The 22,108-nt window shown below is 35.0% G+C and overlaps 1 protein-coding gene across 1 annotated transcript in view; it reads right to left on the reverse strand.

Annotated features, from left to right (window-relative positions):
- The window catches only part of slc31a1 (solute carrier family 31 member 1), a 36,070-nt gene extending 26,059 nt beyond the window's left edge, over positions 1-10,011 (reverse strand). The window contains exon 1 of the mRNA XM_056458598.1: positions 9,865-10,011. The gene's annotated coding sequence lies outside the window, so the exon portion shown is untranslated. The remainder of the gene's footprint in view (positions 1-9,864) is intronic.
- Between the last annotated feature and the right edge of the window lie 12,097 nt (positions 10,012-22,108).

A 22,108-nucleotide genomic window follows, 5' to 3' on the forward strand; every position in this document is an offset into this window, starting at 1 on the left:
CTATTTGACCAACTACAATGATTTTCCCCCTTTTTGGCAGCATATTGCATAAATATATGCAACTCAGAGTTCACCAATATAGTTGACGGAAATGCTAAAATTTAAATCTGAAGAATTGATTTGCCTATCACAATTAGCTTTGCGCTTTGTTACTTTGGATGTGTCTCATGTAAATCACAGATAAGTGTTTCAGGGCTGGGCGATATGGCTGCATTTACACAGCAGTTTTCAAGTGACTCAATTCCGATTTTTTTCTCCCATGTGGCACAGATGGGATATGGCATGTACGTGTAAGCAGGAACAAATCACATGGATTCTGATTTACTCAAATCAGATTCAGGCCTTGTTCATATGTGTAAATTTATCCGATGTGAATCGGATCTGTGTTCTCGTGTCTGCAGTGTAAGCAGGTAGATCGGATTTTCACCCATCAATGCGAGTCGCGCATCATTAAAAACCATAGCGAATGATGTCAAGTCTGACGGATTCATTTCAGAACAGACTTCACCAGAGTCCCAAACCTTAAATCTCAAACACGAGGACTTAAACAGCTTTTACATTGTCATATAGCACAGGTATTCAAGCATGTTAACGAGAGTGAGAGAGCGCTATGTCCACAACATAACTAAAATACGCCATGGACATGACATTAAGATGCCTAAAGGTTTTTTTTTTTTTTTTTAAAAAAGCCTATATATCAAAAGAAGATGGCCAAATCTAAACCTTTCTGTCATAAACTATAGTAAAACAGCTTGTCAAAAGCTGCGAACAGATTACACACAGGAACAGAGAAAAAAGCGCTCTTTTATTATCAGCTGTCAGTCAGCGCCCACTCTTTGTTTTCCTGGTCATTGCGCCTTTGCCGTGTGCTGTGTAAATGCTGACGATCGGATACGACTCACATTTAAAAGATGATGAAAGCAGGTCATCAAAAAAAAAAAAAAAAATTGGATAAAGTCACAAAATCGGAATTGACCATCAAGATCTGCAGTGTAAATGCAGCCAAACAGTGCCGTGTAAGTGCGGCCTAAGATATGTGTGCTCTGCTCATCGCCGAGGCTAAGCGCGCACACACACACACACACAGAAGCATGCGGTTTCGTTCGTGCTTTTAAAAAACATGAATGATTCGAACGTACATCAATGAATGAGGCGCATCCCATGCTGCAAACGTTAAGTTACAGTGCAAGCTTTTAGTCATTTTCACATGGAACTGAGCTTTGCAGAGAAACAAATGTGTACAACTGGAAAGGGGGCGGTATATGATGCAATAATCGTTTATCTCGATTAATGCTTTTTCATAATCGTTAGAAGCCAAAATCGAAATCTGATTTTCGATTAATTGCACAGCCCTACTACATTGTAGCATTTTCTGCCGTCTTTGGGTCGTTTTCACACCAAACTGCTGGCTTTGGTCCGAGCCAGAAGAAAAGAACCAAAATGTACTCATCTGACAAAATCCACATTACTCATTGGCAAGATGTTGTTGAACATTGATCCTAAACTGCTTTTCGATTGGTCAGAATTCAAGTGCCGGTAAATGCCAATGGAACTCCCACAAGTAAACAAACCGGCACAAAATGTCGCTTTTTACTATTGAGGGACGACTGCACTGGCTGATTGTATCCCTGCTCACAGTATACTATATAGTTTGCATGCATTACTTTAGACAAACTATACATTTCGAGAATGAAGTGCGGTTGTGGCTGGAAAACAATGTTTTAATGCATCGCACGCCACTTCAGGAGGAGGCATGAATTAATTTAGCTACACTGTGACATGCTCATCTTGCGGAAATATTACCAACTATACATCATGTAATGTTTTTCCCCCTCTCTCTCTCTCTCTCTCTTGGTAAAGTGCTGTCAACAAATATTTTTCCTCCATATTCCATAATGCACTGCGCATCGGCCTACGGCAGCTGGATTAGTCCAAAAAGGCGCAGTACTTTTTGCGGTTGGGTCTGTTTTAGTTCGGATCATATTCTCACCACAAACATTGTGCTCCATTCTCACCAGCGCACATTTGGTGCGCACTCGAGTACGATTGATGCATTCACACCTGCCACAATGAACCGCACCAAGAGGGAAAACGAACTCCAGTGCGATTCAACCGAACAAAATAAGGCAGGTGTGACAGCACCCTCAGACAGAGGTTCAGCAGCCTTTGCCTACATTTGTTCTCTTTAAAAGGGAAATACTTGGATATTATGATGCGTTAGGGCTGCACGATTAATCGAGAAAAAATAAATCACGATCTCGATTCGACCCTACACTTAATCTTAATTCAGCTTTTCTACGATTCAGCCAATTAAATTTTCAAGGTCAGGAGAGAAGCTTAAAGGCGGCTGCACAGGTCTTCACAGGAACATGAACACCTTCCAATTGCGTTAAAAGTGTCACATACTGTATTTATAAGGTATAATTCACCCAGAAATGTCATTTCTGTCTTCATGTAATGATGTATTTGCGGCCGCGAAATCACACGTGAGCGGACCGCGAGCTGTTTGTTTACTGCCGAGAACGCGCGCGTGCACGCCAATGACGGCTACTTTAGTGAACAGAACCTGCGTAGGCTATGAATAACATGTAATAAAGTTGTAAATAACGTTCAGTTTGTTGCACAGAGTGATAGTTTGAGAGCCACGCTGAAAGAAATATTTGCATGTGTGTGTTTTGTATCACAGTGACAGCAGCCATGAGTCGCACTCAAAGGGAAAAATAAATTGGCCGCACATCATTTAAACAATCATAACGGATTTTACGGTTATGATTGCAAGCATTTGATATTTTTTAATAGCTAGCACATAGTGTTGTGCATGAAAATAAATGTTTAACAGTGTCAGTATAACTACTCTAGCCTATTTAATGTTGAATATAATGGAGGAGGGAATCTAATAATGACAAATGTCTGATTTTACCAGTGAATAAATGGTCTAATAATGTTGTCAATGGCAAATGACAAGCACACGTCTCAAACATAATAATTCAACTTTATAATTATGAATAGTTGTATTCTGATGTCATCATTTTACTGTAAATTAACAAAAAGGACATATTGAAAGTCTGTTCAAGTTCACCATAATGACCATACAAAATTTAGCATTTTAAGCAACATTAGACCAACACATAGGCCAATTATTATTAGTGTTGTTTTACCATATCATACCTTAGAATTATAAAGTTCTATCTGAAATTTTTGTCAAAATTGAGTTACTGACATATTCTTATTAAATGACACCTTATTTACATTATGGGATGTTTTTTTATAAGTTGTTTACATTAAGACTTTAAAAAAAAAAAAAAAAGTTACACACATACTGTTTACTATGTGGATTGCAAAAACTTTGAAGCTTCATATCTCAAAATCATTCAGAACGCAGATGGAACCTTATAATTCCAAGGTGACCATATGTTTGAGAATTAACAATAAAAATAGGCTACTCATCTTAACCTTTATTTTACATCCAAAGAACCGTGAGAAAATCGTGATCTTGATTTTAAGCAAAAAAAAAAATCGTGATTCACATTTTTGCCAGAATCGTGCAGCCCTCCTTACAGTTACATAAGACAAACATGATTGTTTTATTTATTCACTGTTCTGTCATTTTTTTCATTGTTAAATTATTAATTTTTAAATGCCAAAACTTATTAATATTTAATGCCAAAAACTTATTTTTAAGTCCAAAGAGAAATGCACTATTGTTTGTTTTTAATATTATTTTGTGCTGTATTATTTAGTTACTAAGTAATAAATAACACTTTAAAATATAAGTTTTCATGCTATTTACTAAGCTAGTAGTGTTTTGAATTAATGAATTCATAATTATCGTGGCAACCGTGAAACTGTGATTATTCCTCAGACTATAATCTTGCAACCAAAATCTATATTCGGTGCATCCCTAGCTGGCTCAGTGGTTAGCACTGTTTCCTCACAGCAAGAAGGTTGCTGGTTCGAGCCCCAGCTGGGTCAGTTGGCAAATGCCAAAATGTGACAAATTTATACCGCATTTCGAAAGTTATAAGTTCAGTATTTATTACACGACAGTCTCTTCTTTACATTTACGTTATAACACATTTAGCTCTGCTTTCTGGTCTGTTACTGCATATTGACTTCAATTCCGATAGGCTAATATTCTAATCATTGTATTTATTTATATATATATTCTGTTTAATTGATTTAATTATTTTTGCCCATTAACTGGAGGAAGTGATTTGATTTGTATTTGTGTGTGTGTGTGTGTGTGTGTGTGTGTGCGTGTGCGTGTGTGTGTGCGTGCGCGTGTGCGTGTGTGTCTAGTGTACAAACGATTGTTGGTTTAAACAATTAATAAAACTTATTAAAAAAATAAAAATAAAAAAACATGCATTTGTCTACCAAACATTTCTTTTTCTATTTTAATATCTCGCTGTTAGCGACTCTTTCAACAAATAACAATATAAGAATGATAATTATAATGACGATAAAAACAGGGAGGGAAAACACTTGTTTAATAAAGTTTTAATAAAGGCCTTAACTCTGAAGTAACCATTTATGGGAAAATACTGGATATATGTCGTATACTGTCATTCCTCCTAAAAATCCTGAGATATGATTTTTGTGCCCATATTGCCCAGCCCTACTGGATTAGCTGGCTGGTTATTCTGCTGTAGCAACCCCTGAAGAATAAAGGGACTAAGCCAAAGGAAAATGAATGAACATTTCCCGCTAACATTTGAGCGCTGTTGAGCGTGTAGATAAACACCACTCGAATGTTAGCAGGAAATGGAAATTTTTAAAATTTCAGTATTGAATGGCAACGAAATTTCAATATCGTGAAAACACTAACCTCAATCAACGCAAAATAAGAAATTCATTCCAAACAGAGTTAAGGGCATCTTGTGAAATTATATTCATATCACAAAAACAAATAGCAGTAAAAGTAAATATTGCAATGTCAGATTTTTTCCAGTATTATGAAGCCCTAACATAAATAAAATTAAGTTAATTAATGACACTAATAGTTTTGCTTTGTTTCTTTATGTTAACTATAACCAGAATATTTCTTCAAGAGTCAAAGTAAACTTGTTGTAAACCTTTGCTTGAGTTCAGGGGAGTGCGTGTGCGTTTTAAGAACTTATCGATGTCCAAAGAACAGCTTTTAACAATGTTCACCTGTATAAGGCTTCAGTTACGTGCTGAACGCTTGTTCCCATAAAGATAACCAGCTGACAACTAAGACGCAAAAAGCAAGTGTGTGAGACAGAAATCCCAATAATGACAACCTGTCTTGAGTGTTAAATATCTGCACAACTATATTCCAGAGTTAATTCGACTTCAATTGTTATATAAAAAGGGATTACATCAACGACCTTTCCAACATTGATAGATGACACAGGTGAAGGACGAGGATTTGGTCAATCATTACTGATCGTTATTATGGTCAGACCCCATCACCCTCTCATTGGCAGGTCATAAAAACTGGAAAGTGTGCACACAAATGTGAAGGGGGCAGGATGAACTACTGTTAACAGTGTAAAGTAGTGTTAATCTACCAACTTCAGTGCAGAGATCAAGATGAGGTACAAAGAGCAAATCAACTCCACAACAGCTGACTCGCATAGTGCATTTCAAAGTTTCACAACAGCAAACAAATGAGGTTAAATGTAAATGTTGATTTTATTTGGTTTACTAGATCGTGGATAATATGGTTGACCAAACAGATCTAGTTCAGTCAAAAGGAAATGAACCATTAATGCGCTCTGCACACTGTATACTGCACTCAAAATAAACAACCAACTGAGCTACACAAAATACACAATATGATGATAAATAATGCTAAAGATGCACAATAAATCTCATCTCAGAGAACGAAATAACTATTCACTAGGGAATCTGTCTGGGGTGAGTTTGTAACAGACAATCTAATGAGAGAAATTTTAGATGCCTTTATCTAGAAGTTTCTAATGAAGTCTAGACTGTCATGCTCATACAGCGGAGGGACAATGAGGTAGTGTTGCGCTGACCTGCTACTGCACTTTCATACAGATCCAAATCAGAAGACTTTACACCTGTTTACACAAGAGTAATTCCTAAGAGAGGTAAAAAAAAAAAAACAAGATAAATTATTCCCAATCACAGTGTGGCTAAAAGGTCTTGTCTACATCAGTTACATTCTAGACAATGGAGATGAAATATGGCTCAGGACTTCATCCAACAAGGGTTGCTGGGTTTCAATCCCTAGTTTTCTATAGTTCAGCAAAACAATCAACCTATAAATAAACCCACACGTTCAATTCGGTGACCTTCCTTCCCCAACTTTTGATACTAACTTCCTCACAGAAGAAACTGAAGGTTGTATGCAGGAACAAAAGCAAGTCATGGCAAAATGAAAGGATATTTCTCCTTTGTAGCCACACAATAGATTTTCTTTTACATAGCTCTAGCCATCAGACCAATTCTTATACACACAAAATGAATCTCAGACAATAATGTCGAAAAAAATATTATTTTTTTCATGCTGTGGAAAATAATAAAAGAGCTGAATGTCTTAAGCTACTAATGTCTCACTTTAAGTGCTATTTATGCCTAAAACTAACAAATCATGAAACTGAACGTCCATTATTTCATTTAAAAACAGGCTAAACTAATTGTGGGGACACATCCAATTATTATAGTTTCATAAAGCATAATGAAGAACATGCAAAGGAGTATTTATTTATCATTAACAACCCAACATTCATCAAAAGACAACAGTGCTGCTGATATCTATGGTTTCCGCCAAACCAAAATTCATCCCGCCACGGCTACATTACAGCTTGTCATTCAAAACATTCAGTCGTTGTTTTTTAGCAGGCTATAAACCACGCCTAAACGTATTAAAAAGTAAGTGAATTATAACAGCGCAAACTTTTCTGTAACCGTAGTAGTGCTGTGCGTTACTTGTTTAACCCTTTAAGGTGACATGCTGACTGACTGACTGACAGGTGCGTGATGCGTGAGGCCAGCAAACATGACGTAGCTTTCAGTTAAGATGAACACAGTTTCCATAATTATACTTTATAGATAAAAGTCTATGGTTCTACATACAATAACTTTATCTTGCTGGAGCCTATAGCCGTTTCACTTTACTTCAGGACGCATTAATGCCGCTCTGTAAGTCTATTGGAGACATTCATAAATGTTCCTGTTAGAGCTGCACGATTCTGGCTAAAATGAGAATCGCGATATTTTTGGCTTAAAATAAAGATCACGATTTTCTCACGATTCTGTAGATGTAAGATAAAGCTTAATATGAGTCGGCAATTATTATTGTTTTTTCTCAAACATATGGTAAAACAACAATAATAATAATATTATGTGTAGGTTTACCGGTTTCTATAAATAATTCTATTCTAATAATAATAATTCTGATGTTGAATTATGTTTGAGATATATGCTTGCAATCTGTCATTGACAACATTATTAGACCATTTAATTCACTGGTAAAATCAACATTACATAGGCTAGAGTAGTTATACTTACACTGTAAACATTTATTTTCATGCACAACTGTGTGTTCGCTATGAAAGAAAAAACAGATCAAATGCTTATCGCAATCATAACTCTAAAATGGGGTATGATTATTTAAATGCATGCTTTTGGTTTCATTTTCACTGCTAAGTGCTGTTCATACTTGGCGCGCGGCTCTCAAACGATCACTCTGTGCCACAAACTGAATATTATTTACAACTTCATTGCCTGGTACTCACAGCCTATGCAGGTTCTGTTCACTAAAGTAGACGCACACGTGTCTATCATTAAGCCCTCTCTGTGGTAACAGCTCACGGTCAGCAGCTCACGTCACGTGTGACTTCCCGGCCGCGAATACAGCATTATATGAAGAGAAAAAGGACATTTTTGGGTGAATTATACCTTTATAGATACAGTATGTGACTCTTTCAACATCATTTGGAGGTGTTCATGTCACTTAGCAATGTATGTGAAACAATGAAAAGACTCATGCAGCCGCCTTTGCTTCTCTCCTGAACTTACAAATATGATTGGCAGAATCGCAGAAATGCTGGATTAAGATTGTCTAGTGGGTCGAATCGAGATCGCGATCTTTTTTCGATTAATTGTGCAGATCTAATTCCTAGCAAATCTTATAAATGTTGGAGACATACTTGTTAATTAAACGCACTAAATAACACTTCGTTAAATGAATTTGATAAAAAGCGAGCAACATTTTCACGCTAGAAAGCATGCTTTTATGTGAGATCGTAACTGATTTGCTGTAACGAGCCCTTTAAACACAAATCAACGCATCGAATTTTGATGCTCTCGCTACCTTCGGTGTGAACACACAGTAATACGTGCAGCACAATGACTTTAATGAACATTCATGAGCGTCAAAACTTAGTGGTGGATCTGTTCAGCAAAAGATCTGACTGTATGTTACCACATATCAAACGACTTACAATAATACAAACAATATAACTACAGCAATCTCCATTGTACAGAGCAAGAGTGATTCTCATCTGTTAAGCGGTTGCATCATCGATGACGTAAGCTTGCTCAGCCTCTGAACGCAAAAAATGCAATGTGAGTGCAGGCCGAGGAGGAGAGGGGACAATCATGCCCGAGCACGGTTCAAGACAACCATGCCTAGTGTGAGTACACTCTTGGAGTCACAAAGCTTAAAAACTATTAATTAACAGGTACACCAGAAAGCTGTTATTGCAAACAAGCAGCTTAAAGCAAAATCAACATTTATGTTGACATGTGTTGTGCTCATGTGTGCTCTTTCATTTCATTTAAATTTGTACTGTTTCATTTAAATTAAATTTAAGTGGACATGCCTTTTAAATACTAAAACAGATTTTAACCATTCAAATTGAGAATTTAAAAAAATTTGTGAAAATATAAGTTTGGGGAAAGAAATAAAGTTAAATGTGTTTAACTGAAATAAAGCTCAAATAAAATGAGAATACTATATGAAAGATATACATTTTATCATTTATTAAATTTAGGAATGTTTGAATCTCAGTGGTGTAAAATAACTTTTGAACTATCAACATTGATAATTGATAAAACTAATTTAAGAAAATGTATGAATGAAAGAACTTGATGTAAAAAAAATAAATAAACGCATTAATGAAATTATAATTCGAAAGTGAAACACAACCTTAAAACTTTATTCAAAATATATACAAAAAATACTAAATGGATACGTAAACAAGTCATAAACACACCAGATCAGTTCTTAAAGGGATAGTTCACCAAAAAAATGTAAACAATTACCCACTATTTACCCGCCCTTGTGTGGTTTATTTACTTACACTAAAGATATGTTTACCTGCTGTAACCACTGATTTCCATAGAAAGAAAATACTATGGAAATCAATGATTACAGGTCTCCAGCATTCTTCAAAATATCTTCTTTTGATTTTAACAGAATAAAATCTAATAGGTTTTAAACAAGTGAAGGGTGAGTAAATTATGTCAGAAATTTCCTAAACTGTCCCTTTAAAGATTTCTTATTTTGTGTTGTTTACTAACGATGTTACATTTTGTTAAGGTATTACTTTTATTTGTATCTTTAATTGTTTTTCAAGGCCACCAAAACAAAGTTGAAGTGCGGTTACAGTTAATTGTGGCTCAGGATAGCAGATTCATATTACTGGAGTTTACGAAAAGTGAAAACACTGAACCCAAAAACTGCTTGACCAGCACGAACATCTATTTTGACAATATAATCGTGTATACACATCATCATAATTTGCTGCTCAGCACAAACGAACAGATTTTTAATGTACATCACAATCAGTCGCTTGCAAACAGCTTCATGTCTCTCAGAGGTCAAAGCAACAGAGATTTCTAAAAAGTACATCACATTAAACTCACCTTAACAGCAGGAGACGAGCGCGTCCACCGGTTCCTTTAGTGTTTTAATATCAACTGAAAGTCATCAGTTTTGGGAAAATAGTAAATGAACTCAATCTTTGCACTGTTCCTACAGACCAGCGCCGAGATGCTCCGACCCAGCGAAGTAGCGTGTACGAAGCCAGCTACAAAACCGAACGGATCCAAAATAAAAGTCTATAATAAAAGCCCTTCGAGCAAAAGCGTTAGCGAGTGATTTTTTTCCTCCCTAGTCGTTATCAGTAATACTGTATACAAATAGCATATTCTATTCTTCTTAGTCATTTTAAGTAACTGCAACTATTTTTGTACAACAAAACTAATGGAATATTAATAGCAATATGTCAAGTTGAAGACTGGTAAAGAATCAGAATCAGAATCAGAATCAGTTTTATTGCCAAGTGTGCTTCACACACACACAAGGAATTTGTTTTGGCTACAGAAGCTTCCAGTGTACATAAAGTGACAAGTTCATGTGTGACAAGTAAAACAAACCAGATAATGGGATAAAAAGAAAATCAGCAATCCGCCATTTTCGTCATAGATTTACAAGAAGTCGTGGTCCGACTATTCTGTGTACTAATCAGAAATATGGAAAACCTGTTTTAATAGTTTGACAAATAAAAATGTCCAGCGGATGCAATAGAAACGTCTGCTTCCGGTGATTGTTGTGGCATGTTTACCGTTAGACGTTTCACGTGATGTGATGCAATACAAAGTTTCCGTACTTCCGTTGCCACATGGCAGGTTATCCATGATGATGTTATTAAAGATTGATTGATTTATAAAGGTTGGCAATGTTTATAGTTTTGCACATACATGCACATGTATGGTGGACGAAACCTGCAAAAACAACAAATAAATAAAGACGCAAATAAATAAATAAATAAACAAACAAATAAATAAATAAATAAAACAAATACTCAATGCAATTCCTGTATAAACAAAACAACAAATAAATAAATAAATCAATCAATAAATACACAAATAAATTAATATATACACAAATTCCTGCATAAATGAAACGATAAATAAATACGCAAATAAATGAATAAATATATACGCAAACAATGAATACATACCCAAATTCCTGCATAAATAAACAATAAAAAATACACAAATAAATAAACAAATTAATAATTAAATATACAAATCCTTGCATAAATAAAACAATAAAAATAAATACGCAAATACATAAATAAATGAATAAATAAGTACACAAATTCCTGGGTAAATAAAACTATTACAAATAAAAAATGCGAATAAATGAATAAATAAATACACAAATTCCTGCATAAATAAAACAATAAAAAAATAAATACGCAAATACGCAAATAAATGTGTAAATAAATCTACAAATTCCTGCATAACTAAATATATAAATAATTAATAGTGCGGTGTGAAAAATCTACTTTCAGATTAGCATTTTTTATTCCCCAAACATCCGTGTAATTTATTTTCATATGTATTGTTGTTGTGGAGATGATAGTGGACTTCAGGAGAAACCCCCCTGCTCTCCCCCCACTGAGCATCATGGACACCATTGTGGCAGCAGTGGAGTCATTCAGGTTCCTGGGCACCACCATCTCTCAGGACCTGAAGTGGGACACTTACATTGACTCCATTGTCAAAAAAGCTCAACAGAGGCTGTACTTTCTTCGTCAGCTGAGGAAGTTTAACCTCCCAAAGGAGCTGCTGAAACAGTTCTACACCTCCATCATTGAATCAGTCATCTGCACATCAATAACTGTCTGGTTTAGCTCAGCTACTAAATACGATCTCCAAAGACTACGTCGAATAGTTCGGACTGCTGAGGGAATCACTGGTACCCCTGCTGAAAAAACCAGCATAGACCAGCATGATTTTCATGCTGGTCTATGCTGGTCAATGCTGGTTTAGCTGGTCTACCAGCTTGGTCTTGCTGGTGATGCTGGTAGACCAGCTTGGTTTTGCTGGTTGACCAGCTTCAGTTTGCTGGTGATGCTGGTAGACCAGCTTGGTCTTGCTGGTCATGCTGGTCTACCAGCTTGGTATTGCTGGTCATGCTGGTAGACCAGCTTGGTCTTGCTGGTCAACCAGCTTGGTATTGCTGGTCATGCTGGTAGACCAGCTTGGGCTTGCTGGTCATGCTGGTAGACCAGCTTCAGTTTGCTGGTGATGCTGGTCTACCAGCTTGGTATTGCTGGTCATGCTGGTAGACCAGCTTGGGCTTGCTGGTCATGCTGGTAGACCAGCTTGGGCTTGCTGGTCATGCTGGTCTACCAGCTTGGTATTGCTGGTCATGCTGGTAGACCAGCTTCAGTTTGCTGGTGATGCTGGTCTACCAGCTTGGTATTGCTGGTCATGCTGGTCAACTAGCAAGGTCTCATTAAGCTGGTCTACCAGCAAGGTATTGTTAAGATTCATTTAGTTGCTAGTTTCTGTTCAAATTACTGAAATAAAGAAATACTGAAACTGGAATTAAGCTAGCATTGTCAAGCAGTCCTTTAGAAGTATACTAATATTTTGTAAATCTTTGGCCTGCAATAAATCATACCCCTTCCTAATTTTTCACACAAATATATTACAATTATTTAAAAAAAAGAAGATTCTTGAACATTAACATCTGTTTGAAATTTTTTTTTTATTGCAACCGAATTTTTGCATGATATATTGATACTGTAGTATTGCTACCACAACAATATATATAGTACATTCAATATTCACATTGATAAATGATCATGCTTCATCTGCATTCATACATGTGCAAGATAAATACAGTACAATGTATTATGGGGGTTGTTTAATCAAATAACATTGCAGTAACATTGGAAAAACATTTGTTCATTTGTAGTTTCAATCTCAGTTAAAACTCTTAAAGCCATAGTACACCTAGCAAGTTCAGGGCATTGCAATTCCAAAAAGACAGCAAATACATTTAGGTGACTGACAGGTTAAGCATGAAATCTTTGATACAAAAGATTAGTTTCCAATCAATAGTGTGTATATATATATATATATATATATATATATATATATATATATATATATATATATATATATATATATATATATATATATATATATACTGTATATACATACACACACACACACACACACACACACACACACACATATATATATATATATATACTGTATATACATACACACACACACACACACACACACACACACACACACACACACACACACACATATATATATATATATATATATATATATATATATATATATATATATATATATATATATATATATATATATATATATATATATATATATATATATATATATATATATATACAACAATTCATATATGCCACCATGTGGACATGACAACATCAAAATACTATAAAAATAAATCTTAATATATAAATAAATATTTTTATGCTACTTACACTGGCTGGGTGATATGGCAAAAAAAATTATCACTATCATTTTTTTTATTTCATTCGAAATCGATAATTATCACAATATAAACAATATAAAATTTAAAACACGTTTGGAACAACAAAAAGGTGACTTAATGGTGACAAAATTTTCAGTTCTGGATGAACTCTCCTTTTAATGGTGAGTATGGTGAATTTAGGGTAAAATATCCTTTAATATATTTTATTTAGGGATGCTAACGATTACTTGATGATCGATTGATTGTCGATAACCCTTTAATTGATAGACCTTATCAATGACTGATTAAGCATGGACATTTAAGGGTTCAGTTACACTGCGCTGTGAGACGCATGCATGACTTTATGCATTACATAATCAAGCGTGTGCAGTTTACCTTGCCCTATCCATATTGCGGGATGCATAAAACACTATTATGCGCAGATCTCGGTTATATCCACGGGTGTTTTAACCAATTTTATCTGACAGACTGGCATAATTAGGCCTATGCAGACTCTTATTTTATAAATGGCGCATCACATCGAGACATGCATGGAGCGTCTCCATTCACACAACGAGTTTGAGTTCTCTAATACTTCAGACCGAGTTCGTTCTTCTGAGATAATCCAAGAATACTTTTAGTGCTGGAAATATTTTATAAAGACTGTCCAGCTAATTCAAACCACTTGATTAATTAAATTGAAACTGTGAAAACAGCTTAATGGATTGTTTTGGCGCTAAAGCATATACTACTGAATAAGGCACAGCTTTCAAAAATGATGACATGAGACTGCTGGGTAGTTGCACTGATGCTTGTGAATGGTCCACGTTTACCAACACTTGTTTGGGTCTGTAATTTCTTAGCATCTTCATATTTGGAAGGGTGCCATTGTTTTAAATGATGAAAGGTTTGTGGTGTTGCTTGTTTTTGATGGCACGAGTCGTCTGCGCAGTTTGCAGTGCACGTTGCTCTGTTTTGTGTCGGAGTCCAAAAAACAAGTAGCTCCAGACTACTGAAGTTTAGTGACATTTCTTATTAGCAATGTCTGTGACTGTGACCTTATTTTTAATTAGTTTTGGAGGGAGATTTTCTAGTTTTTATTAGTTTCTCTATTTTGAAATGACTCAGTTTTAGTTTAGTTTTTATTAGTTTCAGTTTTTTTTTTTAAATGAGGATATTTGTTAGGTGCATGATTCAAAAACAACAGAATAAATATCGTATAATAAAAACTCTGTCATATATTTTTTTGAAACCTATATTCAGAGGACACATGAACACTATCATCTACCACTACCATCTACCCATCCTCAATTTCAAATACAATAGCCCACAAGACAGCAGCCTTAAGTACAATATGTGTGCAAGGCTGATTCTGATGTTAGATACACAGTAGTGATGGGAAGTTCAGATATAAAGTCAGCAATAGTAATTTCAGTCAGTTAAAACCTCACCATGATCTGAAACATTTATTACAGTAAAGTTTTGCAACCCAACTGAAGCATGATTCACCTATTTAAACTCCATTACGATTTTCTTTTATGAAATAAACTTACATTTCACCAGATCCTCTCATTTAAGCCCTCGCTTTACCCGCGCTGCATTTGTTTGAGTTTAGTTCAGTTACAGCAGGCTGTCATACTGTTTGTGATTGGTTCACTGAATCACGCATGCGCAGTTTTATCGGTTAACCGCTTCTCAAGTTTGATCTTAGTGTAACGTCACTGTTCTAATAACTGAATAAGAGTATATATTGGATTATTTGGAGTTAGAGGGGGTATTACGCTTGTTAAAAAGTATGTAATTTGTGGACGAGTGCTTACTGGAGACGTGAATCTTTTCAAATGATTCAGTTCAATTAGATGAACTAGTTCAACCTGTTCACTTAGAAGATCCGGTTAAAAAAGATTCATTCAGGATCGCGATACAGAGATAAAACCCATTATTGGGCACAAACGTGTTAAAGTAATAGTTATAAGTCTCTGTATGTATGTAATGCTGTCACCATGCTGCTGTGATGTCCACTCGTTGTTTTTGTCGCGGGAGCAACAGCGAAGTTTACTGGAGGAGAACCGGCTCGTTGTGGCCAATGGCAGCAGGACTACAGACTCTGAGGTGCCGTACGGGTCAAACACCTGCAGCGCGGAGTAAATAGATTTACTTCTAAAAGGCTTACAGTAAGATTATGTATTAAATACATTTACAAATACAAAAACGAAGGAGGTTTTTGCTATAATTTTAGTTAGTTTCAGTTAGATTTGTATGTACACAATACAGTTTTAGTTAGTTCTAGTTTTTTGAAAAACTTTTTTATTTTTATTTCAGTTAACAACAATTATTTTACATTTTAGTTTTCGTTTTTTTGTTCGTTTTTGTTAACTATAATAACCTTGATACCTACAGGAGAAAGCTCCTGATTGTTTGTTTTATTTATTATCTGATTCCGAACTATCTTTTATTTTGAAACATTACAGTATTCGTTTAATTTTCAACAAAGCATTCGGCATCTTAACGACCGAGGAGACGTGAGTATTGCTTTATTTCTTCTTGCTAAATAAGACATCAGTGGTCATTTGTGTAGTCCTGTTGTGTTAAGCTCTGATCTTATTCTCTTTTCTTTTACTGCCAATTTTGACTTGTGCCTGCTGTGGATCCATCTCTGAACTGGATTCTCTTTTGGATTTCTTTCTCTTACTGCTTTCTCTGCACCAACAACTACGCCTGGTCTTCGGCTGCGCTACCTGGTCTGCTGTATTCTCCAGTCCAGATCTTCAATGTAGTGCCTGCAAATTTAATATATTTATTTATTTACATTTAATGCTTTTTTGTTTACTTTACTTGTTTGTTTACCTTCTCAATTGACATTTTAATTTAGCCAACCCTTTATATATAGTTAATTATTTAATATAATCTAAACTATTTTATACTGTTTGTTTATAATTAGATGTGTACTGTATATTAAATGTTTTGAAATATATAATAAAAAAAGTTTGATTATATTTATTGTGTGGCATTTTTACACTTCAAAGTTTACACATGCAGTTGTTAAATTAAGAAAAAAGAATGAACAATATTTAATATTAAGTAATGCTGAAAAATTATTACTGCTTATCCTGTATTCTAGGCAGTACTGATAAACCGTCAGGAAAAAAGCAATAATACATGTAGTAAGAACGTCATCTCACAGTTGTTGAATGTCACACAACAACATTGCTACAGCCTTCTCAGGTCTTACATTTCTACACTGTAACAATGTAGCGAGCACAAAAGTGGCGACATTGCCTTTGAAAAAATGCAACATTGTACAGACATCGCTACAACGTAAATGTGTTTGTTGGGAAAAAGGTTGGGAACCACTGTTCTACAGTGTGAATTATGAATCTTGTAAATTCACAAAATATAATGACGAACATAATTAAATTTATTACATTTAACTTAAAGGCCATTGCAGCATTATTTCTTTTAAATAACACCAATAAAAATGACTCTCACCTCAACATCTGCAGTGTGTGATCCTGAACCATATGACACCTTTAAAACACATCTTGCGGTAAGACTGGTCATACATTCTTTTGATTCAATATAATTAATCATTATATGTTTAATTATTAAAAGTTTACTTAAAGACCATTGCAACATTTTTTTTTTATATAAAAATAATAATTCTCTCACCTCATCATCGGCAGTAAGTGATTCCAAACCTTCTGTCACCTTTAAAAAAACCATCTGCAGGTAAGACTGGTTATACATTCTTTAATACAATATAACTAATCATTATATGTTTAATTATTGAAAATTTACTTAAAGACCATTGCAACATTATTTTTTAATATAAAATAATAATAATAATTCTCTCACCTCATACATACTTTTAATACAATATAATTGTTTATATTTAACTTAATATAACAATTATATTTAATATATTATAATGTAATTATAATGAGCTGACTTACATCCAATTGTCCTCTTTTAGTCTTCCATGGGGAAATTTAACTGTGCTCTTCGGCTCTAAGTACAGTTTGTACTTGCGATTTGGCATTCTAAATTTAAAAAGGACATAAACATAATTATTAACAGGACTACTCAAGAATGGTATGATGGTTAATACAAAGTAATTAATTTACTAAAAGCTATACAGTCCTCACATAAACTTTATTTATCAGGTGAAATTAATATTTGTTTAAATATCTTCTAATCCTTGTATGTTTAAACTGAACTACTTTGTTTACTAGTTTAACAATAAGATAAATTGGATTAATAATATTGTTCTTGTTTTGTCATGCGGAAGTATTTGTGTAGAAGTTTTATAAATAGGACTGCATGGAACCCCTGCACTGTAACGTACAGTGTGACTGCAGTCGCTGTAACCAAGGCAACAGTATCAACAGTGACTTCCCGCCTAAAATCGTTAATTCCGTTACCGTAATTTCACGTTTATTCGGTTTTATAATATAACGTAATTATAATTTTTATAATTTGTAATAAGCCATGTTCGCCTACGTGAAGTACATACAAGATGGGTGTAAGGAAATCGTCCCCATAGCCGATATTAAAGACTTTGACCCGAAAACGGGAGACCTCAGCAAAACGTACTGGGTGCGCTGCAGGATAAATATTTCAAGGGACAAATATTGCTCCTAAGAGTGAGTCATTATAATGTTAACTTCAGTAGTTCGTTAATAATGTGATAAAAGTACATTTAGAAAACTCTATATCGCCACTATTAACGTTAAATGTCATTGAAAGATTGGTCAAGGCACTAACGTTAACTGTTGTCCGTGCTAACGTTAGCTAACGAACATAGTGTGTTAGTAAAGCAGCGAGCTGGGTTAACATTGAACATTGTTTTTAATGACAGAAGACATTGTATTACGTTACATGTAGTTTAAGTACTTACATTAAGTGTTATTAACATTCCAGAGTCCAGAGAAGAGGTTGAAGAAGTGCTTGCGCAGGGTAAGCGGGTTCGTGTTAAACTCATCAAGGACTCATCACCTCCACGGCCGCGCTCCGAAGAAGAGGAAGCCAAAATCATAAATGTAACGTTGTTGGTGGTATACATGTGAAATTTTAGCTATTGCCATCTTGTGGTACTTGAATGTATTGACAGACTACTTGTGTTAAAAATTATACATTGAAGGCTCAGATATGGAAAAAAAAACATGTAATGCCATTCCATAATCTTGTGTGTACTGCAATCTGTCTTCGACCACGTGAAAGTTTTCAAATTATCACCATTATCAGCTAATAATATCAGACTCTAATCATGGTATTTATATCCTTTGTGCATCACTTTTAAAGTTACACATAATTCAAAATGGACAAAATGTTAAAATTGTCATATTATGATATTAAATATTTTTAATATTCCTTTCTACTTTAACTCATGCCAATATTTTCACCAGCATTAGTTGTAATCATAATTGCCATACATTCATAAATTTTCAGAATATGAATACATTAAATGCTGCTTTATTTATAATTTTGATTCCTATATTAATAATAATAATAAATGTTATATTTGCCATACACTTCATAAGCCTTTTGCCTTTGTTACAGTCTTACAGTCCTGCTTATATCCCTCCTCATTACATTCATTCATTGATTCATTCATTTTCCTTTTGGCTTAGTCTCTTTATTAATCTGGGTCGCCATAGCGGATTGAACCACCAACTTATCCAGCATATGTTTTATGCAGCGGATGCCCTTCCAGCCGCAACGCATCACTGGGAAACATCCTTACACATTCATTCACTAGGACAATTTAGCCTACACCCAATTCACCTGTACCGCATGTCTTTGGACTGTGGGGTAAACCGGAGCACCCGGAGGAAACCCACGCGAACGCGGGGAGAACATGCAAACTCCACACAGAAACGCCAACTGACCCAGCCGAGGCTCGAACCAGCGACCTTCTTGCTGTGAGGTGACAGCACTACATACTGCGTCACCGTGTCGCCTCCTCCTTATTACAGTCTTGTATTAATTTCAAGGCATTCATATTTGGTGGTGCAATGGGTAGCACAATTGCCTCATAGCAAGAAGGTTGCTGATTTGAGCCTCGCTGGATCAGTTGGCATTTCTGTGTGGAGTTTGCATGTTCTCCCCGTGTTGGCGTGGGTTTCCTCCGGGGTGCTCCAGTTTCCCCCACAAGTCCCAAAAACATGTGGTAAAGGTGAATTGGGTAGGCTAGCATATGTGTGTGAATGAGTGTGTATGGATGTTTCCCAGTGATGGGTTGCAGCTGAAAGGGCATTCGTTGCATAAAACATATGTTGGCAGTTCATTCTGCTGTGGTGACCCCAAATTAATAAAGGGACTAAGCCGAAAAGAAAATCAATGAATGAATAAATTAAAAATCATTAAGCTGTCATCATGTGTTTCTAAGGTAATTAAAATTGAATAATGTGATCTAAGTTTAAATTTTAACAAAGAAATAGATTTTTAAACATTTTGCAACCTTTAGCCTCCTCATTACCAACAAAGGACATTTATGTAGAATGAGCCAATTATATTGTTTTAAGATATTTATATTGTCTTTTTAATATAAACATTTTTTGGATGTAGTCTTGCATTTCACTTGCTTTTACTAATTAATATTTTATGCATGTGTCCAAACAAATCAGAAAAAGCTGCAGAAGAGGCCAAACGAAAAAACCTTTTGGCCTTACTAAAAGAGCGACAAAACAAAAGAAAACTGTCTCCACTCTGCCCAACTCCAAACAAAAAAAACAAAAGCTGATAACCTGTCCAACAAGGTTGATGATGGTGAGGATAAGGTGGACGATGATGATGATGATGATGATGATGATGGCGATGACGACGACGATGATGATGATGATGGTGGGGTTGTACCTGAAAAACTGTTTCAGGAGGCAAGACAAAAGCAACTATTATACAAAAAACAGGTCAACAAAATGTCTCTGCAACTGCAGGAAACTAAACAGAAGTAAGGGATGCTTTTACAGAGATTATTTTAGGAGTTTCTGTCAATGTTTTAGCTAGTCATAACATTCAGTATGTAATTTTGTTATAGGCTAGAGGAGCACATGAAACGAAGTGCAGAAGTTGAGGCGGAGAATAAACAGCTACGTTCATTAACATGCAACTGCAGCAACAGTTGCTAAAATCACTCAACTCTTCATCTGGTGAGCTTTTCATCGCCTTATTTTCGCTGACCTCTGAGAATGTCATTCAAAGAAAAATGCAATCTTTCATGTTTAACTACTATTTATTATTATTATTATTATTATTATTATTATTATTATTATTATTATTATTATTGATTTCAACTATTATTTTAGCACAGAAAATCTTCTTACTGCCACAATTTTTAATTTTGTAATTTGTCAGATTTTCTAACAGGTTCACAAATAATGACTAATTTTATATTTTGTTAAAACTTTGCCCATTATATGATGTCATAGACACATCTATTTAACTATGTAATTATTGAAATGTGTGGAAACATTTCAGAACTTGCATTCTTTTGGATGACTGGAGCATCTACTGCCCATCCAATTTGTTATATCACATCTGTTTTCTTCTGCTTCTGCAAGGTTATACGACAGCAGCGACAGTTTACAGTGCAATTTACCATTTCAATTCACACAAACTCTACCTTCCAACGGGCCAACTGACTTGGAATTGAATAATTCTCCCACTTTTACTAATTTTACTCAGCAGCCCTAAATCTGACTGACGATCAGCTTCACTGTTAACAACAGACCCAAAGGGCATATACTGAAACACAATAATATGCTATAAAGAGTTGCTGTAGAAAACCAATAATAATAATAAAATAAAATATCAGTAAATATTATATACAGGGCAGCACGGTGGCACAGTGGGTGGCACAATCGCCTCACAGCAAGAAGGTCACTGGTTTGTGCCCAGCTGGGTCAGTTGGAATTTCTGTGTGGAGTTTGCATGTTTTTCCCATGTTGGCGTGGGTTTCCTCCTGGTGCTCTGGTTTCCCCCACAATCCCACAAAAAAAAAAACAAGTGGTATAGATGAATGGGTCAGCTAAATTGTTCGAAGCGTATGTGTGTGAATGAGTGTGTATGGAATTTTTCCCATTGATGGGTTGAAGCTGGAAGGGCATCCGTTGCGTAAAACATATGCTGGATAAGTTGGCGGGTCATTCCACTGAGACGACCCCAGATTAATATCTAACAGGGTAGATCCAGGAGATGCTGAAGGGATTATTGTCATTTGTCTTTTTGTCTTTCTAATTTTCACAGATTCTAGACCACCAAAACCAAGGGGACCATAAATGTACAAAGTAAGTGCAACAAACACAGCCCAAAATCAGAAAAAGTTGGGACAGTATGGGAACGCAAATAAAAAAAATAAAAACTGGTAACACTTTATAATAACTACACACTATAAATCATTTATTAAGCACTGGCATCTAGTGAATTCATTATTTGTTAAGCATTAACTCCACATTAATAAACGTTAGTAATCAGTTTATTACGGCAGCTACACATGCTGTATTAATGACTTATAATCACATCTATAATGTTGCTTAAGGATTGTATTTTTATAATTTGTGACTGGTTGATTTTTCATTACTAAATAAAGTATCACATTATTTACAAACCATTTGTATTTAAGAGTAGTTGTCTTTTTAAGATCATTCAGAATGAGTTAGTAAATGATTAATACACTATTGAAATCAACATTTATATATCTGATTATTCAGGCATATACTAATAGTTAACTAATATGTTAATAAATGCTTTATAACTCAACTTCATCTAGTTTTGTGACCTAATCTAAAGTGAGGACTATTCATGCTTATAAATCCCTTATAAATGACAATTAAGGGCTCT

This window comes from Danio aesculapii, chromosome 5 (genome assembly GCF_903798145.1).
Source record: "Danio aesculapii chromosome 5, fDanAes4.1, whole genome shotgun sequence".
Taxonomy (NCBI): Eukaryota; Metazoa; Chordata; class Actinopteri; order Cypriniformes; family Danionidae; genus Danio; species Danio aesculapii.